We start from the raw sequence: 20,342 nt of genomic DNA on the forward strand, positions 1-20,342 counted from the left end.
CAACACAGGAGAAACATCAGGTAGGGCAGGCTGTCCATATTCTAAACGAATGGGTCATGTTCTACAAAAGCACACCATTGCCCAACAAGTGCGCATTCTACTGAACCCAGGCATTTTGACAGAAAACAGTATTTCACCAGGCAAAATATTTTGCTAAATATTTTTACACAACCAACTCAAAACAGACTCACCTGATCGCTGGGCGCAGAGGCTGATGTGGATTACTAGTAGCAGCTGTGAGAAAAATGGTCTCTGATTTTCGGGGATCACCAGTACTCAGTGGTCCCAACGCTCAGTCACTCTGTCCTCGAAATACAATGGATCATCCTCGAAAGGGCCCCACGTTGGGCACCAACTGTAAAACCAAAATATTGTAACTGTAAATAAGATAAGACCATCAGACAAGTATAAACAACAGCGTTTATTAGCTTCAAGCCAACCCAGGTTCAACACAACAATAGTTGTGTAGAAGTGATCAATTTACAGAAAGGAAATCATGTATTTTATGCACCCCAGTTTACATGAATTCTGCTGCAAGTGCCATGTCATAGAAGGTGTACAGCTTCCTTCTATGTATATGGTTTACTGTGAAAATATACATTTGTCAGTGATTTCATCCTACCGCTATTATGTATGTTTTCATTAATGAGGGTTAGTGTGCATTGTTGCGTCTTACAGTTTATTTATGGCAACCCCTTTCCTGGTACATACAGAACATCCCTTGTGTCATAAATTATTAGTATGTGCATTTGTGAGACCCAGGCAATTTAGCAGCTGCAGACAGGAAGGCAACCCGTATACCTTATTGTGCTTGGTCCTGGCTGTTTAAGACGCAAGGCTGTATAAACAATGAGCTTGTCATTTTTTGCAACAACATTTCTGTGTGGCTCAGCATTTCTGTGCGTGAACATATTCCTTCCAACTCTAAATAGGAAATTGCAAATTGGAATGGAAAGTATGAAACAAAAATGGAGGAGCTTAAGGCTATCGTGAATAAATGCATTGTTACAAGTGCACATTTTCAAAGCCAAAATTCTTAAGCTTGAGGAGAAGAGAGGAGCAATCAACAGTGTCAAAAGTGGCAACGAGGTCCAAAAGGATGTGTATAGAAGAGACTTTGGAGTGGTGAGCATCAGAAAGACATTTGATGACATATATGACTGCAGTTTCAGTGGAGTGTAAACTGCAGAAGCCAGATTGAAGCAGATCTCCAAGGCCATTATCCTCAAAGTACTTAGTGATCTCGTTGTAGACCACCCGCTCATGGACCTTTGAATAATAGTGAAGGAGTGAAACTGAATGAGACTTTGCTGGAAAGACTGTGTTAGCAGAGGGGTTCATCAATAAGGGTAAGACAGTTAAAGATTTGAAGGCAGCAGGGAGTATTCAAGCAGAGAGAGAGAGAGGATAAAGATTTCACACAGATAAGGGCAAGTGATTAATACTAAGTCTTTAGCAATGAGAGAAAAAGGGTTGATAGGAGCACAAGATTAGTTAAAGCTGCAAATGATGGGTGCTAATTCAATGGGAGTGGTAGGAGATACATATTCAATAGTAGAAGAGGTAGGGGTAGGTAGACTGAAAGAGGATTGAAGAGGGAGAGAGACAACGAGAGTATGGTTGCGAGAGTGTCATGAATTTTAGAGATTTTAAATAAAAATGAGTGAGCAAAGCCATTAGCAGAAAGGGGGGGCAATGGATGTTGACTTTGGAGATATTAGCAAGGAGGATAGATAGAGGTTTGAGGGGCGACTGAGGGTCCATGGCATAGGTGAGGACAGCTAGGGAATTTTTGTAGACTAGTATAGGGTAGGGGCCCATAATTTGTACCAGTGTTGTAGGTTACAGCAAATGTGAATCCTTCTGAATTGGGTCAACTGTTTCAATATATTAGCGTAGAAACATTTCAGATGTCTTCCTCTTCATTTTAAAATATCAAACTATCCTCTAGTTTATCTACAATGAACTCTCTCATTTTAATTTTTTTGGACTGTTATTGATATTTCAGGTAGGCTTACAAAAAGTTTCAGTTTCTGACATTGGCAATTAGGCTCACTTGCACAAGTTGCAGTAAGTTCAGTTCAAAAACATAAAAACGAGAATTATCATTGAAAATCAAACAAACACACGTTGGCTTTTACATTCTATAATTTTGTTTGCAGTGAAATTGCTTGCAATTGCATCTTAGTGCTGGGTAATGGTATAATTGTTCAAACTTTGATCCAATAAATTTCAACCATAAGGAGATTTTGAGCCGGATTGATAGAACATGCGCTAAGCCTGCGCAAACCACTTTGCGACATAAAGAACATTGTGCCGATTTGCGTGTGCAAAAGGGTTAGCAGTGTTCGCTGATTCGTGGATTCTAAAGTTCAAAGTAGCCCGCAGCACAAACAACAGTGGGTTTTCCTCAGAACGCCCACAACACACCCCCATGCACACAAAAAACAAACGCCAAGAGACAACTGTTGTACCTGCCTTTGCACCACGAACCAGCACCCTGGCAAAACTGTGGCACGTCTTTCAAAGCTGAAATAGCACCCCAGTGAAACTGCAGACCGTCCTCTGCAACTGAGAGCAGCACTCCATTGGAACTGCAGACCATCCCCCATAACTGAAAGCACCAGCCCAGCAAAACTGTGGAACACCCCCGCAAATCAATTCAGCACCCCGGCAAAACTGCGTCCCATCCCCGGTAACTGAAAGCAGCACCCCAGCAAAACTGCGGCCTGTCCCCCATAACTCAAGTCAGCACCCGGTTCCGGAAGCACCTCAAAACCTTCCTCTTTGCTTCTGCTTTCCTTCTCCCTCTCCCCTGCTGAACTGCTAATTAATTTTCACTGAAACTGCACTGATCCTGCAACTGGACCACTCTAAACGGCCTCGGTCCTGGGCCCTGCCACTCTCCACTTGCACTGATGCCCTGGAACCCCTTTGCACTGCGGGACTGTCTCTGTATCCCTACAGCCCCCCCCCCTCCCCCAGCACTTGTTCTGCACTTACCTCACACTTGCCACCAGCTGGCCCTATTTATTTATTTATTACGTACGCCACTTACCTTGTACTGCACTTTTCCCCCTCCCCTTCCCCTTGCACTTTTTCCCCCTCCCCTACCCCTGCACTTGCGCGATCTGAATGACACCTGGCCTAGTAGGATCGTTGTCTGTCTCCCCTTGTCCCCCCCTCCCTGCCTCGTCGCGCCTTGAAACACTTGTGTATAGGTGCGTTACAAATACCATATCATATCATATCACCCCAGCGAAACTGCAGACCATCCCTCATAACTCAAGTCAGCACGTGAGCGAAACTGTGGCCCATCCCCATAACTGAAAGCAGCACCTCTGCCGAACTGTTGACCGTCCCCCGCAATCCAGGCAAGCACCCGTCAAGTTGCAAACATCCCCCACACCTTGCGAAACTCCAACCCGTACCCCAAAACTCAAGTCAAGACCCCAGCAAAACTGCAGATGGCCATCCCCTGAGTTCAAGCAGCACCCAAACTGTGAGCCTTCACTCATAGCAGCTCCCTCACCTCTGCCCACTGAACTGTGTACACTACCCCAGGCAGCCCCCTCAAGTCCTCACACCTCCTACCCCCACTCACCTTTGCCCACTCCCCAAGGAAGCCCCCTCAAGCCCTCAATCCTCCCTCCCTCCTACTTACCTCCACCCATGACACCAGGAAGCCCCCTCCAGTCTTCAGTCCTCCTACCCCCATTCACCTCTGCCCACTTTCCCAGGTAGCCTCTGCTAATTTTCCCTCCTCCGACCACCTCCATTAAACTCTACCCACTTACCCAGGCAGCCCATGCTAGTTTTCCCTCTTCCCACCACTCCCACTAACCCCTTCCTACTACCCCAGGCAGCCCCCTCAAGTCCTCACACCTCCCACCCCACTCACCTCCACACATGCCCCTATGAAGCCCCTCAAGTCTTCAGATATCCTACCCCTCCAAACATGCCCCTAGGAAGCCCCTCAAGTCTTCAGATATCCTACCCCCCACTCACCTCTTCCCACTCCCCCAGGCAGCCCCTGCTAGTTTGCCCTCCTCCGACCACCCCCACTGACCTCCTCCCACTCCCCCAGGCAGCCCATGCTAGTTTTCCATCCTCCCACCATTTCCACTGTCCTCTGCCCACTACCCCAAGCAGCCCCCTCAAGTTCTCACACCGAATCACCCACCCCATCACCTCTGCCCAATCTTCCAGGCATCCCCCTTAAGTCCTCCCCCCACTCACCTCCACCAACTTGCTCAGACATCCCTCTCAATTCCTTACAATGCCTACCCCCCACACCTCTGCACACTACCCTAGGCAGCCCATGCTTGTTTTCCCTCCTCCCACCACCCCCACCGACCTCTGCCCACTACTCCAGGCAGCCCCTGCTAGTCCACTCCTCTACTAATCCAATGTGGATCAACAACCTACCTTGACTCCACCAGCCTGGCTCAATCATGCATCACACCAGCTACATATCCTCCACCAACATGAAAAACTGGGAGCATTGCTCTTGAATTCAGGACTGTAGCTTCCACCTTGACTTGCTGGTAGACCACATGCATCTGCATGTCAACTGGACACCATATTGTTGCAACTGTTGCACAAGATGCACTTTTACAACTCCATGTAATCTGGGATACCAATGCAATCTAATGCAATGTGGTATTTGTATAGTGCCTTTGTGCCATTGAAATGGCATCAAAGCACTGAAGTCAAATTCTCTGGAGGACCAAAGTATGAGGAATCATGGATGTGTCCAACTGATTTACAATGCATGTGTGCATTTTATCCTGCACAAAGGTAGGTAGGTAGGTAGGGGTTGCAAAGACCCTACTAGTGACCGAAGTATGAACAGGCTTGTGGTTGGGTGATGTGAAGGTTCGCAGAGAGTGTGCAAATCACGGATCCTGTCATGTGTACAACTAGACTGAAGAATCAATCACGGGACTCAGCTGCATTCCAGTGGCAGAGGTGATGTACATATGAGAGAAGGTAGACGGCGACTGCAGAAGTGTGCTGGTGAGTGGCTGTACCTTGGGAGGGGCACAGCAATCTACAATTGACTGCACAACTGAGGAGTGTTACCCACTCATCCACAGTGAGGCCACATTTACCTCAACACCCACAATGCCAAATACCCACACCAGTGAATGAAGTGTGGGCACATACACATTGACAAGCAAGTGCCAAAGGAAGATGTAAACATCAGAGGGCCAGAAAGGAACTCAATGTACAATAAACTCCACCTCCAGTAGAGAATGTGCAGAGGCAAATGAGCTGACACCAGATAACACACACAACAAAACCATGAGGAACAAGTGGAAATACACATAAACAAGTGAGTATCCATATCCAATGGGAGACCCCAAGCACCATCATGAGATATTTCACACCTCTCCACAACCATAATTGTATGTGAACCATAACACATAAAAACAAAAGACTTCACTCCAACAACACCAACACACCGACAACAAACATGCAGTGCCACTGCACATGGAATGGAATCTGATAATCAGCAAGTGCTCCCTCCAGCTGTCTGATGGTCCCACTCCTACATGTCAAAAACATGCACACACATCCCCCGCAAACATCACAGTAACAACATGACATGCACAGTGACACCCCAATCCACATGACTGACACAGAAGATATGCACTGGAAGAACATGACAAAAGTAAAAGTACACACAAACAAAGTGACTGGAAGAAGTGTGCAATGAAGTGAATGTAAACTTGTATTAAAAGAAATGTGCTGTTTACAATAAAATGATGGGAAGGGTAAAACTGTCCAGGCAGAATCACAAAAAGTAGCTCAACATGAAACCTAATGCTACATAACTATATACAATGCAGCAGGCTACACATTGCCAATGTCAGACAACGCCTTGACCAGGGCTGAGTTACATTCTACGTCCTCGACTGGTAAGCGGGACTCCGTTGTTACTTGGAGGGCTTGCAGGGTGGCCAACATCCTGCAGCATGGCAGCTTGCCTCCCGCCTGAGTATGCGCCATGTAAGCCCCGGCCACCATCACTCCTGCCTCTCTTGCCCACTGCCTCTCTGCCACCAGCTGCCTCCGGTATTACTCAAACACAGAGCCCATGGCCTGTAGGGCTCCCCTGTATTTCTCCTGCCTCACATTTGCCAGATGCCTTCTGCAGATGCAATTGTAAACAATTCTCTCCTCACAGTCGAAATCTGTTGCTGCCAGGCAGTGTGCAACCTCTGCAGGTACGCCCTCCAGCCACAATACATTTGTCAGGGCATATGGCACCTTCACTGCCGTGAAGTGCCCACTGTCCCTCCACTGCATGTTCCTGTGTTGGTGTCTGCACATGCACAGTGACCACCTCATTTGGTGTTGTTGGGACTTCTACAGTGGCAGGGACATAGGCACAACCAGACTGGTTGGTGGTGGTGCATAGAGGGCCGTGGTGTTATGTGAAATAGAAGGCTCACTGGAGAATGACTGGGGGACAGAGGAGGAAGTGGAGGAGAGGGCAATTGCATGGCCCAGCCCACAGAGACCACCCTAGAGCAGAGCAGTTGCCAGCTGGGCCAGGCAGCGGATCATCTGATTGTGATTCTGTACAAGCTCCTCACGAGAGACTTTAACAGCATCACAAATAGATGAGTTCTGCCTTACAATACCAGCCAGCAGGGGCTGCAACACATCCTGGTTGGCCACCTGGGCATCCGTCAGGGCATCTGTCTGGGTGGAGGCATCCAGGAAAGTGTTCACTGCCACAGCAGATGTCCCAGGGACAGGAGGTTGTGCATAACCCTCCACGGTGGTGTGCACATCCTTTCCCTGGACCATGGGTGCAGCTGAGCTGAAACACCCTCCTAGATGCCCCCACCTGACCCCGTTGACTGGGATGAAATGGCCTCCTCCACCTCCATCTCAATCAAACCAGATGACTCCAGAGACTCCTCCATCCTTGATGGTCCCGGTGTGGCAGCATCATGTCACACAGTTTCTGAGGTGTCCCCCACCACCATCCCCTCCTGGGACACCCTCAGCAACCTTGCTTGATGATACTGGCGCTCCCCGAGCCACTTCACTCTCAGAAGAGGAGGTGTCAACAGTGAGTGGCTTGCGGCTGCCCCTGGAGGCCCTGTCCCTGCTCCTCTGCTCCATAGCTCTGCTTCCTCCCTCTTCGGCAGCAGAAGCAACTGTGGAAAAGTGGAAATAGAACATAGACATAAGTCAACTGTGACCATGTATGTGTGGCATCCACAACATTAACATTACCATGTATCCAGCACAAGTCAATCAGCAACTGCCACACATACACACACAAACACATATGCAATCAGCATGAATCCTGACAAACAAGTATAGGAACAATAATGATTCACAGTAATGACAGACACGCATGTCAACCCAGCACATTAACGTATGGCCACAAACACATTGCAGAAAATCATGACATGGCACCATTCCAAAGATGAAGTGACCCAAGTGTAACCCACAGCCAGGTCCTTGGGAAGTGCACCTGGGCACATGTCTCACTAACACCATTGCATGTCTCACATTATCACCTTGTCCGCTCTCATAGACATGCAGCGTGGGAAAGTCTCAAACAGGACTGCCACTAGTGTCATGCATGGGACAGGGATACGTGACAGCCAGGCCCTACACAGTGGCACAAGTGTGTGTGGCCACAATGTACACAACTGGGGCCATGCCATTTACGAGCTAGAGCAGTTCCCACCCGAGAGGCCTGGGGACCCAAACTGCCTCATGGAACCCCGCTAGTACTTCTCTTGGACACCTACTTAAGCCTGTGTCTAGTCATGACAATCAACTGCTGCCCTTGCTTAGCCACTTCCACAGCTTCCAGGCTTGTAGTCACACACCTGGTGCCCCGGTACAAGTACAGATGAGCCCCTCAAGCTCCCATGCAACATGTCTGTCACACAGGGAGACACCAACCACAGACTACAATGCATGCACAAAGTGGGGTACATGGAGCACAGCTGCAGACACATGTGGGAAACAGCTGGGCCAGCTGATACTCAGACCATCTGCAAGGCCTGCCCCACTACATGGGCATGTGAGTCTGGCAGAAGGTGTTGACCAAGGGAACAGATGGACGTGTTGCCATGAGGCAGTGCTAGACATATGGCCACCATCCATGCTCTGGCCTTCAGCCACCAACACAGTGCGGGTGTCTGCTAGTGGCATAACACTGTCTATGGGTTCTGCCCTCTCAAAATGACTTGTGACCCATGAGCAGTGCTGGGAAGATGGCCACTTAATGCCACATGCCCCGGGTTTACTGTCAGATGATAAAATGCACTGTGGACATCCCACATGACTCAACGTGACTGAGGGATGCCTGAGCATGTAATGATTATCCACTCAAGGAATATGACCTAATGTAACAGACTGCAACCTCTGATGTGAGTATGTAACCAGGTGACAGGAGCCTAGGTGGCTGGCCTGGGCTGAGCATCACATCCTCTGGCCTGTACGCGCAACCTCAGTGTCAGTGAATGGCCCAATGCTGCAGGGTGTAAGCCCTCTTGGTTATGCATGCACCAATGGCCCATTTGGATGTGGGGAGAACGAGCCTGGGACCAGGCACTAATCTTGCGAGAAGGTGGCAGCTGCTGCACACATACACACTACTGGTGTGGGGAAGGGTGGGCTGTCACCCATGGAACTGTCACTGTCCTGCAGTTCTAATCCAAGTTTGGTTGAAAAGTGTATGGGCATGGCTCATGTGGGCCCACACCCACTGTGTGTTCAACGGGCCCTGTGGTCCGCACACCATCCTTGTACTATCACATTAACACTGTGGAACTGCTGGCCTGCTCTGCCTGTGCACTGCTTGGAGGGGAGAGACACCCATATAAGGGAGCACTCCCTGAGGGGCATTCCCTGGAGTCAACATGTCCCAACACAGGTGGCATGTAAATGCATGTCTCAACGTCTATGACCGGACAAGAAATCCAACCCAAGATTAACCAAGTGCTCAAAATGAATCTGTGGAATGCAGGGAGCCAGACAAACTGGCTGCCCTGCTGATGTGATGCAAGTCGTCAAGAGTCATTTGATGGCCAGGGTACACTGCAGGGTCACAAAAGTACTTGCACACTCAGAAGAGCGCCCCCAGCAGGCAGAGCTCTGTGGGCACATCGCATGGTGCATAGCCTTTGTCCGTCCTGGAGATGTGCAGAGTCTGGGTGTGTCAGCGAGTACCAAGTGGAGGGAAGCCAGGACAGTTACACAGTGTCAACACTGGGCCAGAGGAAGGTGACTATGCTTATATGGAAACTGTTTACCCTAGGTGACAGAGAAGGAGGACTGGCCAAAAGTGTCATGCATCCTCATAAACACAACAGGAGTACATTCCAGATCGTAGCCCACCCAGACCTCTGGAGCAGGCCAGTCTTCTGGGCGTAACATGCATTCCCAAGGTCCACTATCAGATGACTGGGCAGTCCAAAGGATCACAATGGGCACATGCGGCCCATCGGCCCTGGGGAAGGTCACACTCCCAGGCTGCGTGGCCCCGGGAGGAACAACACAGGGGATAGAGGAGTGTGTAGTGGGTGTCTTGGTAGGGTGGACAAACACTGAAAGCATGGGAGCATAGAAATCTGGGGAACCCCTCAGGCTTGCATGGTGCACTGCTGGGAACACCACATCTGTCAAACCACTGTCTTCTATGCAGGGCCCCACAAGCCTGTCATAATTTGACTACGCCCACCATGGCCATGCAGCGAGCACGTTTAGAAGTCTCACAACACCTGTTTGAGCACCTATCCACCCAATTACATGTAGCCACCTGACAGTTTGACCTGTAATCATACCACACAAACAGGCACAGATTGCTGAGGTGCATGTACCCATGTTGTTGCTCCCACCCCAAACAAATTGCATGATCATACGTCACAAGGTGGGCTGACAGATCAAACTCCTGTCCCTAAAAGGTCAATGCACCAACATGACATTTCCAGACATCCATACATATGTGTCCGTCTCAGCTGCTGAGTGTTGATGATGCAATCTTTACTTCCAAATATGCAACCCATAGAGGTGTCATGCATGCATGTCCCTCATGTGCCCCCAACATCATAATCTGGCATCTCTACCTGTCAGAGCACTTGGTGTCACCAACTCACATTGCATGCCCACGAGGGCACCAGCTAACCAAGAACTGACATTACATATACCTAGGTTTGTCCACTTCACAGAAGTCTGCAATCACATATGCTCAGCATTGGCAGGAGGTTGCATGCCAGTGTAGATCAGTGCAATACGCATGCTTTGTACAGATGGGAGGACCTCCAATAATACATACCTATGCACGACACGCATACACTGTAGAGCAGTGCACCCCATGGATACTCACCAGCAGCTTCCAGACATGCTTGCCATTCATTCAAGTATCTGAGTGTGGAACGATGGGTAGAACCTTTCGAGGACACGGAGCTTAAGGGATGACATCCAATGGCAGCCAGCATGCTGAGTCTTCATGTTGTCACCTGCCTCCAAGGCTGCCTTCGCCTTATCATGGCTCTGTTGCTTTAGGTCCTCTCAGCGCTTGCTCATGGTCTTTCACTGAATGGACTGCAATCCCCTCTGCATTGATGGTGTGCTCTAGCACCTTGAAGCATCTGTTATGCTGGATGGGATTATCAATACATTTTTAAAAAGAATCTTTTTTAATTTGTAACTTAGAGCTTGTAAACAAACTATTATCACAAAATATCACATTTCTCACAATTTTCCCAATCTCTCTCGGTTCTCTGTGGCTCATTTAGTCTTTTTTTTCTCAGTCTTTGCAAGCTACATGTTATTCTTCTTTCCTGGCTAAAACATCCTTTGAAATTTCAAGCCAATATTTTATCAAGGTAATTAACAGTCGCACAAGTTAACTGTACATTATGACCATTCAAAATTATGAGCCACCAATCTTCCATGTTATTGTTCAATGGGGCACATTTTTAAAGGTAAAAAGACCTATATTCTTTAAGCGCTGGACATTCAATTATCAGATGTTTCATTGATTCCACTTTTTCTTTGCAATATCTACATACATTATCTTTAGTTTCCGGATCATGTTTCATGAACAACATTTCTTTGTTTCTTTGTGCATTTAACCGCAATCGCATAAAACCATCTCGATGGTGTCTCGACGGAAACTTTTGTAGATAGTTTGGTAATTTCTCTAAAGTGCTCATTGCAGTTCCTAAATAAAGAGATGTTACTAAATCTTTATACTTCTCCAGATTTTGAATCCAATGCCATTGTTCCAATTTCTTTTGGCTATTTGCGGCTGACTCAATAATGTTTCTAACTTTATATCTGCAGACTGTAACATCTTCTCAAGAGTCTGTCTCCATGTCAGTAGCAAACCTCCATGTGGATACTTATCTGTTGGCACGAAGATTTCATATGCTAGTTCGGGAATATTTATACACATCTTCCTCAAAAGTGCCATCGACTTTCATAACACTGTTTCATATAATGCATTTAACACCAGTTCATTACGGATGATGATCATAGAGATGCTTTTTGCTAATCTCAATACTCTTCTCCAGTAAATCCCTACTAAATATGGGCAGATATTATGATTTAAATTCCAGCCAGCTTCGGTGCCAAACGTAAAAGCCGGAATAACTTTCTGTAAATAAAGGGTATGTGCTGGAATCAGGGTAAATTTCCCATACAACTTATATATGTGTGCTCCTTGCAGAGAAAAAGTTGTTGTGCGCTGGATTAGGTCTTGGACTCAGCTCCATTCCTTGGGCCTCATTACACGGAAGGCGGTGAGCCATGGCGCTATTGGCGCCATGGCTCATGCCGGTAAAATACCGGCACCGCCTTGGCGGAAAGGGGATTTACCGCCCCATTCCAAGGTTGGTGGGGCGGTAAATCCCCCTTCCGCCATTGCCCTTCCCCATTCCCATTTCTGCCCCATAGGGCTCTATAGGAATGGGGAAGGCGCTAATTACGGCACCGCAATTTTGCAGTGCCGTAATTAGCTCCGAGGTCCCTTAGCGGGTTGGTTTTTAACGCCTGCAAAAAGCAGGCGTTAAAGCACCAACCCGCTAAGGGACCTCGTAGTAAGGCGTTAATGGTTAACGGTCACCGTTACCATTAACGGTGGCCGTTAACCATTACCGCTTTCCGTGTAATGAGGCCCCTTGACTGATATATTAAACAGTATTCCTAAATAACGGATTTCTGAAACTATATCAATTTGTACATCATCAATCGACCATCTGAATTTCCTATTCTTTGTTCCTTTTGTCAGCCTGATCTTCATTATTTTTGTTTTTCTTACATTGATCTGTAAATAATTTTCTTGCATGTATCTTTGCAGAGATGTTAGAAGTCGTTGAATGCCTATCTGTTTGGTGTCGAATAGGACCAAATCATCGGCATATGTTGCCCAACTTATTTGGTGTCCATTTATCTTTGGCGGGAAGCAGTTGACTACCTTCAAAGCCTTTGGAATGTCCGCAATGAACAACTTGAATAACAGGGTGGCAAAGGGACAGCCCTGTTTCACTCCTTTGTGGTCGCAATTTCCTCCGATAGGTCTCCTTTATCACTTAGTCGAACTCAAATGGTTGTATTTGCATGAAAAGTCATTATCGGTTGTAGTTTATTTTCAGGACATGCCCGAGCCTATAGTTTCCCCCAAAGGATCTCTTGATTACTTGAGTCAAATGCTTGGCGCAAGTCCACAAATGCCAAAAAGAGATTTTACTTCTTCCTCATTGCTTCAAGCTTTAACAAGTTTAAAATTACTAGATTAGCCTCGATTCCGACTCCCTTTGTAAATCTGGTCTGCCGACAATCTGTTAAGCCGGCCTTAGTTGCCCATGCTGTTAATTTTTGCTGCAAAAAGGTGGCTAAAATCTTTCCAATTATATCTTGAAGGGCAATCGGATGATAGTTCGACGGGTCGTCTTGATGCCCTTCTTATAAACTGGTACCATTATTGCAGTAACCCATGATGGAGGTAGACGTTTCAAGACAACAATTCTTACAAAAAGCATCTCAATGAATCTGGCCCATAGAACTTTATTTGCCTTGAGCATGACATTCGTGATGCCGCCTGGACGGCAGCACACACACTTTTTAACCTTGTGATAGCCAGGACAACTTTCACAGTTTCATATATGTCCCAGACAATTGAATTGTGATCAATTGTATTCAACCTTATGACTGTTTTTGCACAGAATACATCTGTAAAATGCTTAATCCATTCACCTTCAGATACTCCATTTGCAAGTATTTCATGTTGGTTTACATATCCTATATTCAAGATACTCCAGATTTCTCTTGAAATATTTTATTAAGCTTAACATCCATTCTCTGCATTCCTGATTGCGCATAACAGTGAATGCTTTTACCAATTTTGACATTTTTGTTTTCGTTTTTTAATTGCACTTGGGGCTAAAACTCCTAATTTATTTTAGGGCTCCAATGTCCTTGTGCATTTGCTTTTTTTCACTATTCACTGTCGCACTCCATGGATGTTTGATTAGTTGTGAAGTTCCTTTCAAACAATTTTGACTTGAGTTTATCTGAATTAACAACAGTGCATCATTTATGGACTCCTCTGTTCGATTTATCGTTGATCGTTAAGTGGTAGTTAAATATTCAATCTCCTTGACATTGATCCTTAATCTATTTCTTCCATAGTTTGTTTCAGTTGATTGATTTATATTAAATATAAAATGTTTACGTTGCAAATACCAGGACAATTCCAAGATGTCATGGCCATTTCTTTCGGTCGATATTATAGAAAGCTTTGCAATTTTATGCCAAATGTTTAAGGTAGACCAGATGTAATCCAATGTGTTATAGTTTCCATCACTATGCCATGTGAACTTAGGCGGTATATCATCTGTTACGTTCCTGTTTACCATCCCACAATTGCGTTAGTCATTGGCTTTTACCCAGTGGGTACGCCTACTTGGAGATTTAGATGTTGCATATTGTTCTGTTACCAATTGTTCATTCGCTTTTCCAAACCATGAAAGATTCATATCTCCACATATTATGATTGATAAATCATTATATTGTGCTTGACTTCTGTCTTTTAAGGACATTACAGAGTTCACAAAGTTTTTTGATGATATATTTGCAGGATTCCAATACAAGTTGATTAGAAGAGATATTTTGTTTTTCCACTCCAAAGCAGCATAGAATTAAAATTGTTCCTTGGACAAAAAAAAATCAGGTTTTCATTTGTGAGCACTTCCCAGCCTGTGCCATTTTTTACCATTGTTGTTAAACCAGAAAATGGCCGCCCTTGATGGTTTTTGTCAGCCGGGTTTAACAATACCAAATAGCCATCTCTTACTGGTGTAGTTCATAACATATTGCAAAATTTGTATGCAAGTCCACAGAAAATGTGTTAAATAAATATTGAAATCCTCTAGTGTTCCATGATATTAGCATGAATAGATCTTCCTTTTTCTGTCATGAGGTAGCTAATTTTTCTGCTGCACCATCTTTGATTGATTCTTTGCCTTCCAACTTTTATCAAGAATACTGTATTTTGACATTGGGTTCGTCAGAGTTATATTCAGTCTTTTCCTCAGCTCATCTCTTTTCTGTTAATTTGTTAAAGCATCATCTGAATCGACATTTCCATTGTGTTGATTTGTACTTACATCGGTCACTTTGGCTGATATTTCAAAGCCAAGAGAGAACAATTCCTCTGTTGCTGCCAGCAGGGCTTTTCGTACTGCATGAGATTTTATATGTAGCAAAACCTTATCCGCTCGGTCTTCAGTTACATATTCTACAATGCCAATGTCTTGTGATGTTATGGTGCGAAGCACTGGCACTGTGTGTAATAGACGCATTACATTTCCTTTAAAGATCTCAGACCAAATAACCGGACAGACTCAACGAATATGGCAAAATACTACTTTATTCTAATTTTAATGGTAGACATCAGACTAATGCTTTCACACTCACACACAAACTTGATTACACTGAGGTTTTATACTTCAATATGTGTCATCAATGACATCATCCTATGTGGCAAATTGTAAAACCTTGGTATGGGGAACATATCTACTTATAGAATACATATAGGTTAGTACTTCATTGGCTGTCTCTTATCTGTGAGGCATGCCTCGAACTTCCTCTAAATACATGTAATACTGATTATAGCTGACAAAATGGCAGCAGATTGGTCTATGCAACATTGTATAGCAGGTTTCCCCTTAGACCCACTGATTGGTTGGCATTCCCACCCAACCTTGGACTTCCAGCTCGGCTAGCAGCACGTAAGCAAAATGAAACCCGGGTGCTTGAGTCACGTCAGATTACACCAGATTACGCCTCTCTTTCCCAATAAATCCATCCTCTCTCATCCGTCTGACCATAAGCCAAAGTTTCCCATCTGCAGTTTACCTTGTAGCCTGCTCTCTGTTTTGGGACATTTAAGGGAGTGTAAGCACATCACTATCTTCATCCACAGCTTAATCAATAGCCCTTTTTACTTCTGTACCAGGTGTGAGTATACCGCTTTTTGATTCAATTGTGCTAGGTGTCATTGCTCCTTTTGGCCTCCAGAGACTTGCTCACTCTATCTGGTAGGAGCCTTATTCATAGTTAATTGTCCAATACTTGGCTCTTCAAATGTTTTCTTCTTCTTTAATCTAAGAGAAATATGTCTCAAGTCAATGGCTTATCCGTCTTGCCTCTCTTTGTGCTTTGCAGCTATTCCTTGAAAAAGCATGCTTGATCCCAGGACAACATAGACTCCTATTCGTTTTGCACATGAAGCTAATTCTCCAATTTCTCCTGACTCTGCAGCCCTAGTCTGTTTCTGAGGTAGCTGAATTGAATTTGCACAAGCCATTGTCCATATTGTTATGCTGGCCGTCCTTGCCACATTATATTTTCCTCTATAGCAAGCTCCTATGTCTCTCATCTATTTTGCGTTGCTGTGTATTGACACTTATTTATTAGCAAGTTGCTTAGTTTTCTTTATATAGCATCACTTTATCATTTTGTACATGTTTCTCTTATTGCTTTAGTTACATCAACATTCCTAATTATTTTCATGTTGTTTCAGTATGTCCTTGTATATCTTCTTCATGACATCGCTCTGCACTCATCGAATTTCACTTCAGCACTACATGATGTCCAATGGTGCGTGGTGAGATCCTTCCACACAACATGCATCCAATCTCTCAGTGCAAGGATACAATCGGTATGGTTGTTTGAGTGCATATCGTCTTTGTACACTGAATGCGGTACAGGCATTACACATGGAGTCCTGTATAGGGCCCTTTGCATACTTTTCCAATATGATGGCTGTGAGGGGGAGGGAGTTAGGGATAATGCGCCCACCTTTTCCTCTACAACCATGATGTGTTCCCAGCCCTATTCATTGCTACCATGGGGGTGCCGCTGGATGGAGAGGTGGATTGAGCAGATATGCCAACCCATGAGGCAGGTGTGGGCTAGCTGGGTCCTGACAGTATGGTGTGGCGCTGTGGTGGCAGAACAGAGAGGTGGAAGTCCAAAGATTGCAGATGAGGTGGTCAAGTGCTGTAGAGGTCAGACAAAGGAAAACAGGCAATTGGTAAATGGTAGGCACTCCGAGGCAGTGCTGCTAGGCAGCAGGCACTCACACACTACCAGGCAGCAGCAGATGGTGAGGTTAGGAGGCAATACAGGGAAAGAGGAGGCAAATACAATGGCACGGAGGAAGGAGGGAGTTCTGTGTTGCATCTATTCAGAGGCAACAAGGATAACATAGTTAGGGGCCTTAGCGCGAGGTGCAACACGCATTTACAGTTGTGCCTGCAAAAGTATGGAGACACAGGATTTACTATAGCAGACACACATTTGGTGGTGCTTTGCGAGGTATTGTCTTCACGTTACATGTTTTGCACCACGGTTTCTTTTGTGGGAAGACTTGCGGAGCCCTCTACGCATTGTGTACCACAGTTTCTGTTGTGGGCTGCCATGTGGAGCCCTCTGTGCATCACATACAGTATTTATTTTTGTGGGGTGCCTTGCAAAGCCTAGCAGAACCACAAATCTACATTGTTCATCATGCAGCCTGTAATTTGGAGGGGGTGCCTTTCCATTTGCCTGCACCATGAGTGGAAAGGCTCAGAGAGGGAGAGGACAGGGACGTGGTGAGCCCGCATGTGACCCAGCACCACAAGTAGAACATGAGGGGATCCAGCCCACAGGTGACCCTGCACCAGGACAGGGAAATGGTCGGAGGCCTACAGGTGGCTCATTACCACCAATCGCCACTAGGGCCAAATGGGGACACCCTGCAGAGCAGGAAGAGGTGCCACCCCATGATGAGGCACAAGAGAAGGAAAAGTGGCAATGGAAAAATCTGAACATTCCGCCCTGGTCCAACCATTGAAAATTCTAGGGCTCTTCTGAATTTTGACCAAACCATCCCACCCATGACTAGTTATACCATTTAAAATAGCTTTTAAATACATAAATACATAAATATATAGTAACCACTTGCAGTTCATGCTTAGCCTCTGTTATTAAAGTATGAGCTGTGTTCATATATACTACACAGGGCTAATTAAGGTTTTGAGATTGCTTATTGACAACAACCAACCAGCAATGTTATTTAATTTGGGAGACTTTCATAAATCGGTAGTACTGCATTTTATAAGAATGCTGAATCATCATCTCCATTGCAGGTACTAGATTTGCGGACATTAGCTGAGCCTTTTCCTAATTAATATATACAGCCCTTTAGACATTTGGGGTACATAGACCAACTGGTACACATAATAACCTTCTTAAGCACAATAAAACCACCTATCATGGAATGTGAATGAACAAATCACACTGGTTCTTGCACATTGCCAACACTAATGTGAACTCTCACGTGCTATGTGCTAGTGGACCAGCGATTATAGCTACTATCAGCTGCACGCTGTATTTGGGGATCACCAGCCAATCTGTTAGTTATTACAACCAGAATTCGATAATGCATGCAGCCCATCACATGTACTCAATGCCCTATGATTTCAACATTGATGACAAAAGCAATATGTCTGTTTATCTTCCCTCTTTTTTTCTCCCTGAATAATATCCCATGGTATATATTTACAAACATGATTGTATTCAACTATTAATTTGTATGAAACTATTAATGTGAATCAAACATGGATGCTTTTTGTATATATGACTGTACTCAATGTATATGTAGCCTGAGAGTTGAAACATGTGTAGGCTGTTTCAAGCACAAATATACCATGAATAGGGGGGCGTGGCTTGGCAGCCATGGAATAGGCTGCTCTCTCCGTGTGCTCCAGGATCCGACGACTGATCCTGACAAGCGCACGCTTGGAAATGGTCCACTACAACGAGAAAAGTAACAAGATTAAAATCGCAAAGCAAGCAGCACCGGAAGCACGTATCCGTCTGCAGATAAAGTGAAAGGAACAGAGGTTTTGACACTTTGAAACTTCGAGAGCTGATGCAGGGGCTGATGAAAAGATGGTGGCCAAACGTGAACAAAGGAACCCCTGGCAACTCGGATCAAGCTCCAGGGGCAGATCACTACGCTAGAGGATCGGAAACGTGTTTTTCAGAGCGGACCACGGCTGGGTTATCTCGCAAGAAGTGGGAAGGTGGCCGTGTGTCGTGGCCCATGCTGCAACTTCTGAGACACAGCCCATGCAAGGTGGAGACCCTGTATATGGCAGCGAGCGGACAGTGACAATAAGCACTGGCATGAGCGTGAGTGTGCGGCGGTGCTGGAAGCTCCCCAAGTCGCAGATGCCAAGTGCTCAGGGAACTGAGCAGGATATAACAGCCATGCGCGACTGGAACCAATTCGGACGAAGCGGTCGTGCACATCAACAGCGGCTCCGAAAGTGAAGGTGAAAGGGAAGCTGCAGCAAGATCAAGTGAAAACGACAAACCAAGAAACATTGTAACGAGGGGAAATGACAGCCTGGAATTGTGAGGCAGTCTCAATGCTCAGTAGCCTCCAGATGCGTGACTAGTGCTTGATGCAAAAACAGTTGACGCAAAAGAAAGGGGCGAGTGCACAGGCCGTGGGACAGCGACTGGCACACACAGAAGGGCGGCGGAGCAGGTGGCCATACATTGTTGCCTGTGCCGAGCACCCGAGACAAAGCAGAGATGGCGCACGACCCTGAGGAAAGCGGAAAGGAAGAAGGAAGGCATCCAACCCTGCGGGAGTGGGTGTTTGACCCCGCGGAAAGGCCCGCAGCACCAAGGCAAGGACGACATGCACCCTGAAAATGAACTGAATCCAATGGCCCCAAGAGTTGCAAGTAGGTGATGCGCCCAAAGATGCGTAAATGAAAGTGTGGCCATAGTAGGGAAAGTGGAGCAGCACAGAGGACGCGGGAAGTAACGGAGGGCTGCAGAATTAAGAGTATGCAAGTCAGGGAGCATACGCTATTGCCCAACAACATTGTGAGAACAAAGGCGACCACAATAACAGTAGCCTCTTTACATAAAGACACATAAAGTTCCCAAGTAACACAAAGGCACCTCAATTCCCGCAGCCAACAGGCACCCTATAAGATCGAACAACAGGCTCTGATTGAAAACAGGAGAAAAGTAAACAGGGTGCGGATAGCCTAATGGAGGCACATCTAGATTGCTCTTAAGTGGGAAACTGGAGCCACACCCAAGGACACCAAAAGTCATCACAAATATATGTGCACACCGTGGCGCTACTAGGCACAACAATATAGCGCTGTGAGAGCGCTGGCAAATACTGGACATACAGTGGTGAATCAATAAAAGCTCCACAGAGACAGTGGAATTAGATAGCAGCTCAGGGCATGCAGACTTAGAACATGGGAGCTAAGGGGGCGCACTACCTGATACCTTCTAAGCGAGTCAGGAGCCCACAAACACCTGCAGGACAGTTCACCTGGAGCGGTGTTCACACCCCAACACACCAACGCATAAACCCTGGAGGGGGGTTACACGCGTTGAGAGCGCCAGTAAGCACACCAGCAGGATGTGGGAGGCACAAACAGTGCAATAGGTGGAGTGACCCAGAGGTGACGGCGCCAAAGTAGAAGCATAAAATTGGGGAATCATTGTAGCCCCCAGGGAACGGCTGCAGGCACCAGAACTGAGGAATTGTGGTAACGGAATGGCATGCCATACACCTGACAGCCCGACATACTACAAAAAGTGCAGGCTGCAGACAGGGCCACAGGCAGCTCTGCACCAGGGAAGCTGAGGCAGAGGACTTGAACGAGAGCCAATACACGGAAGCCAAGTAGTCAGCCAGCACAACATACAGACAGGCCGGCATGGTGGGAGTGCAATGGCGCTTAAAGGAAGCAAAGGTAAAGGCA

Source organism: Ambystoma mexicanum, chromosome 6p (genome assembly GCF_040938575.1).
Source record: "Ambystoma mexicanum isolate Mex_15411 chromosome 6p, UKY_AmexF1_1, whole genome shotgun sequence".
In the NCBI taxonomy this organism is placed as follows: domain Eukaryota; kingdom Metazoa; phylum Chordata; class Amphibia; order Caudata; family Ambystomatidae; genus Ambystoma; species Ambystoma mexicanum.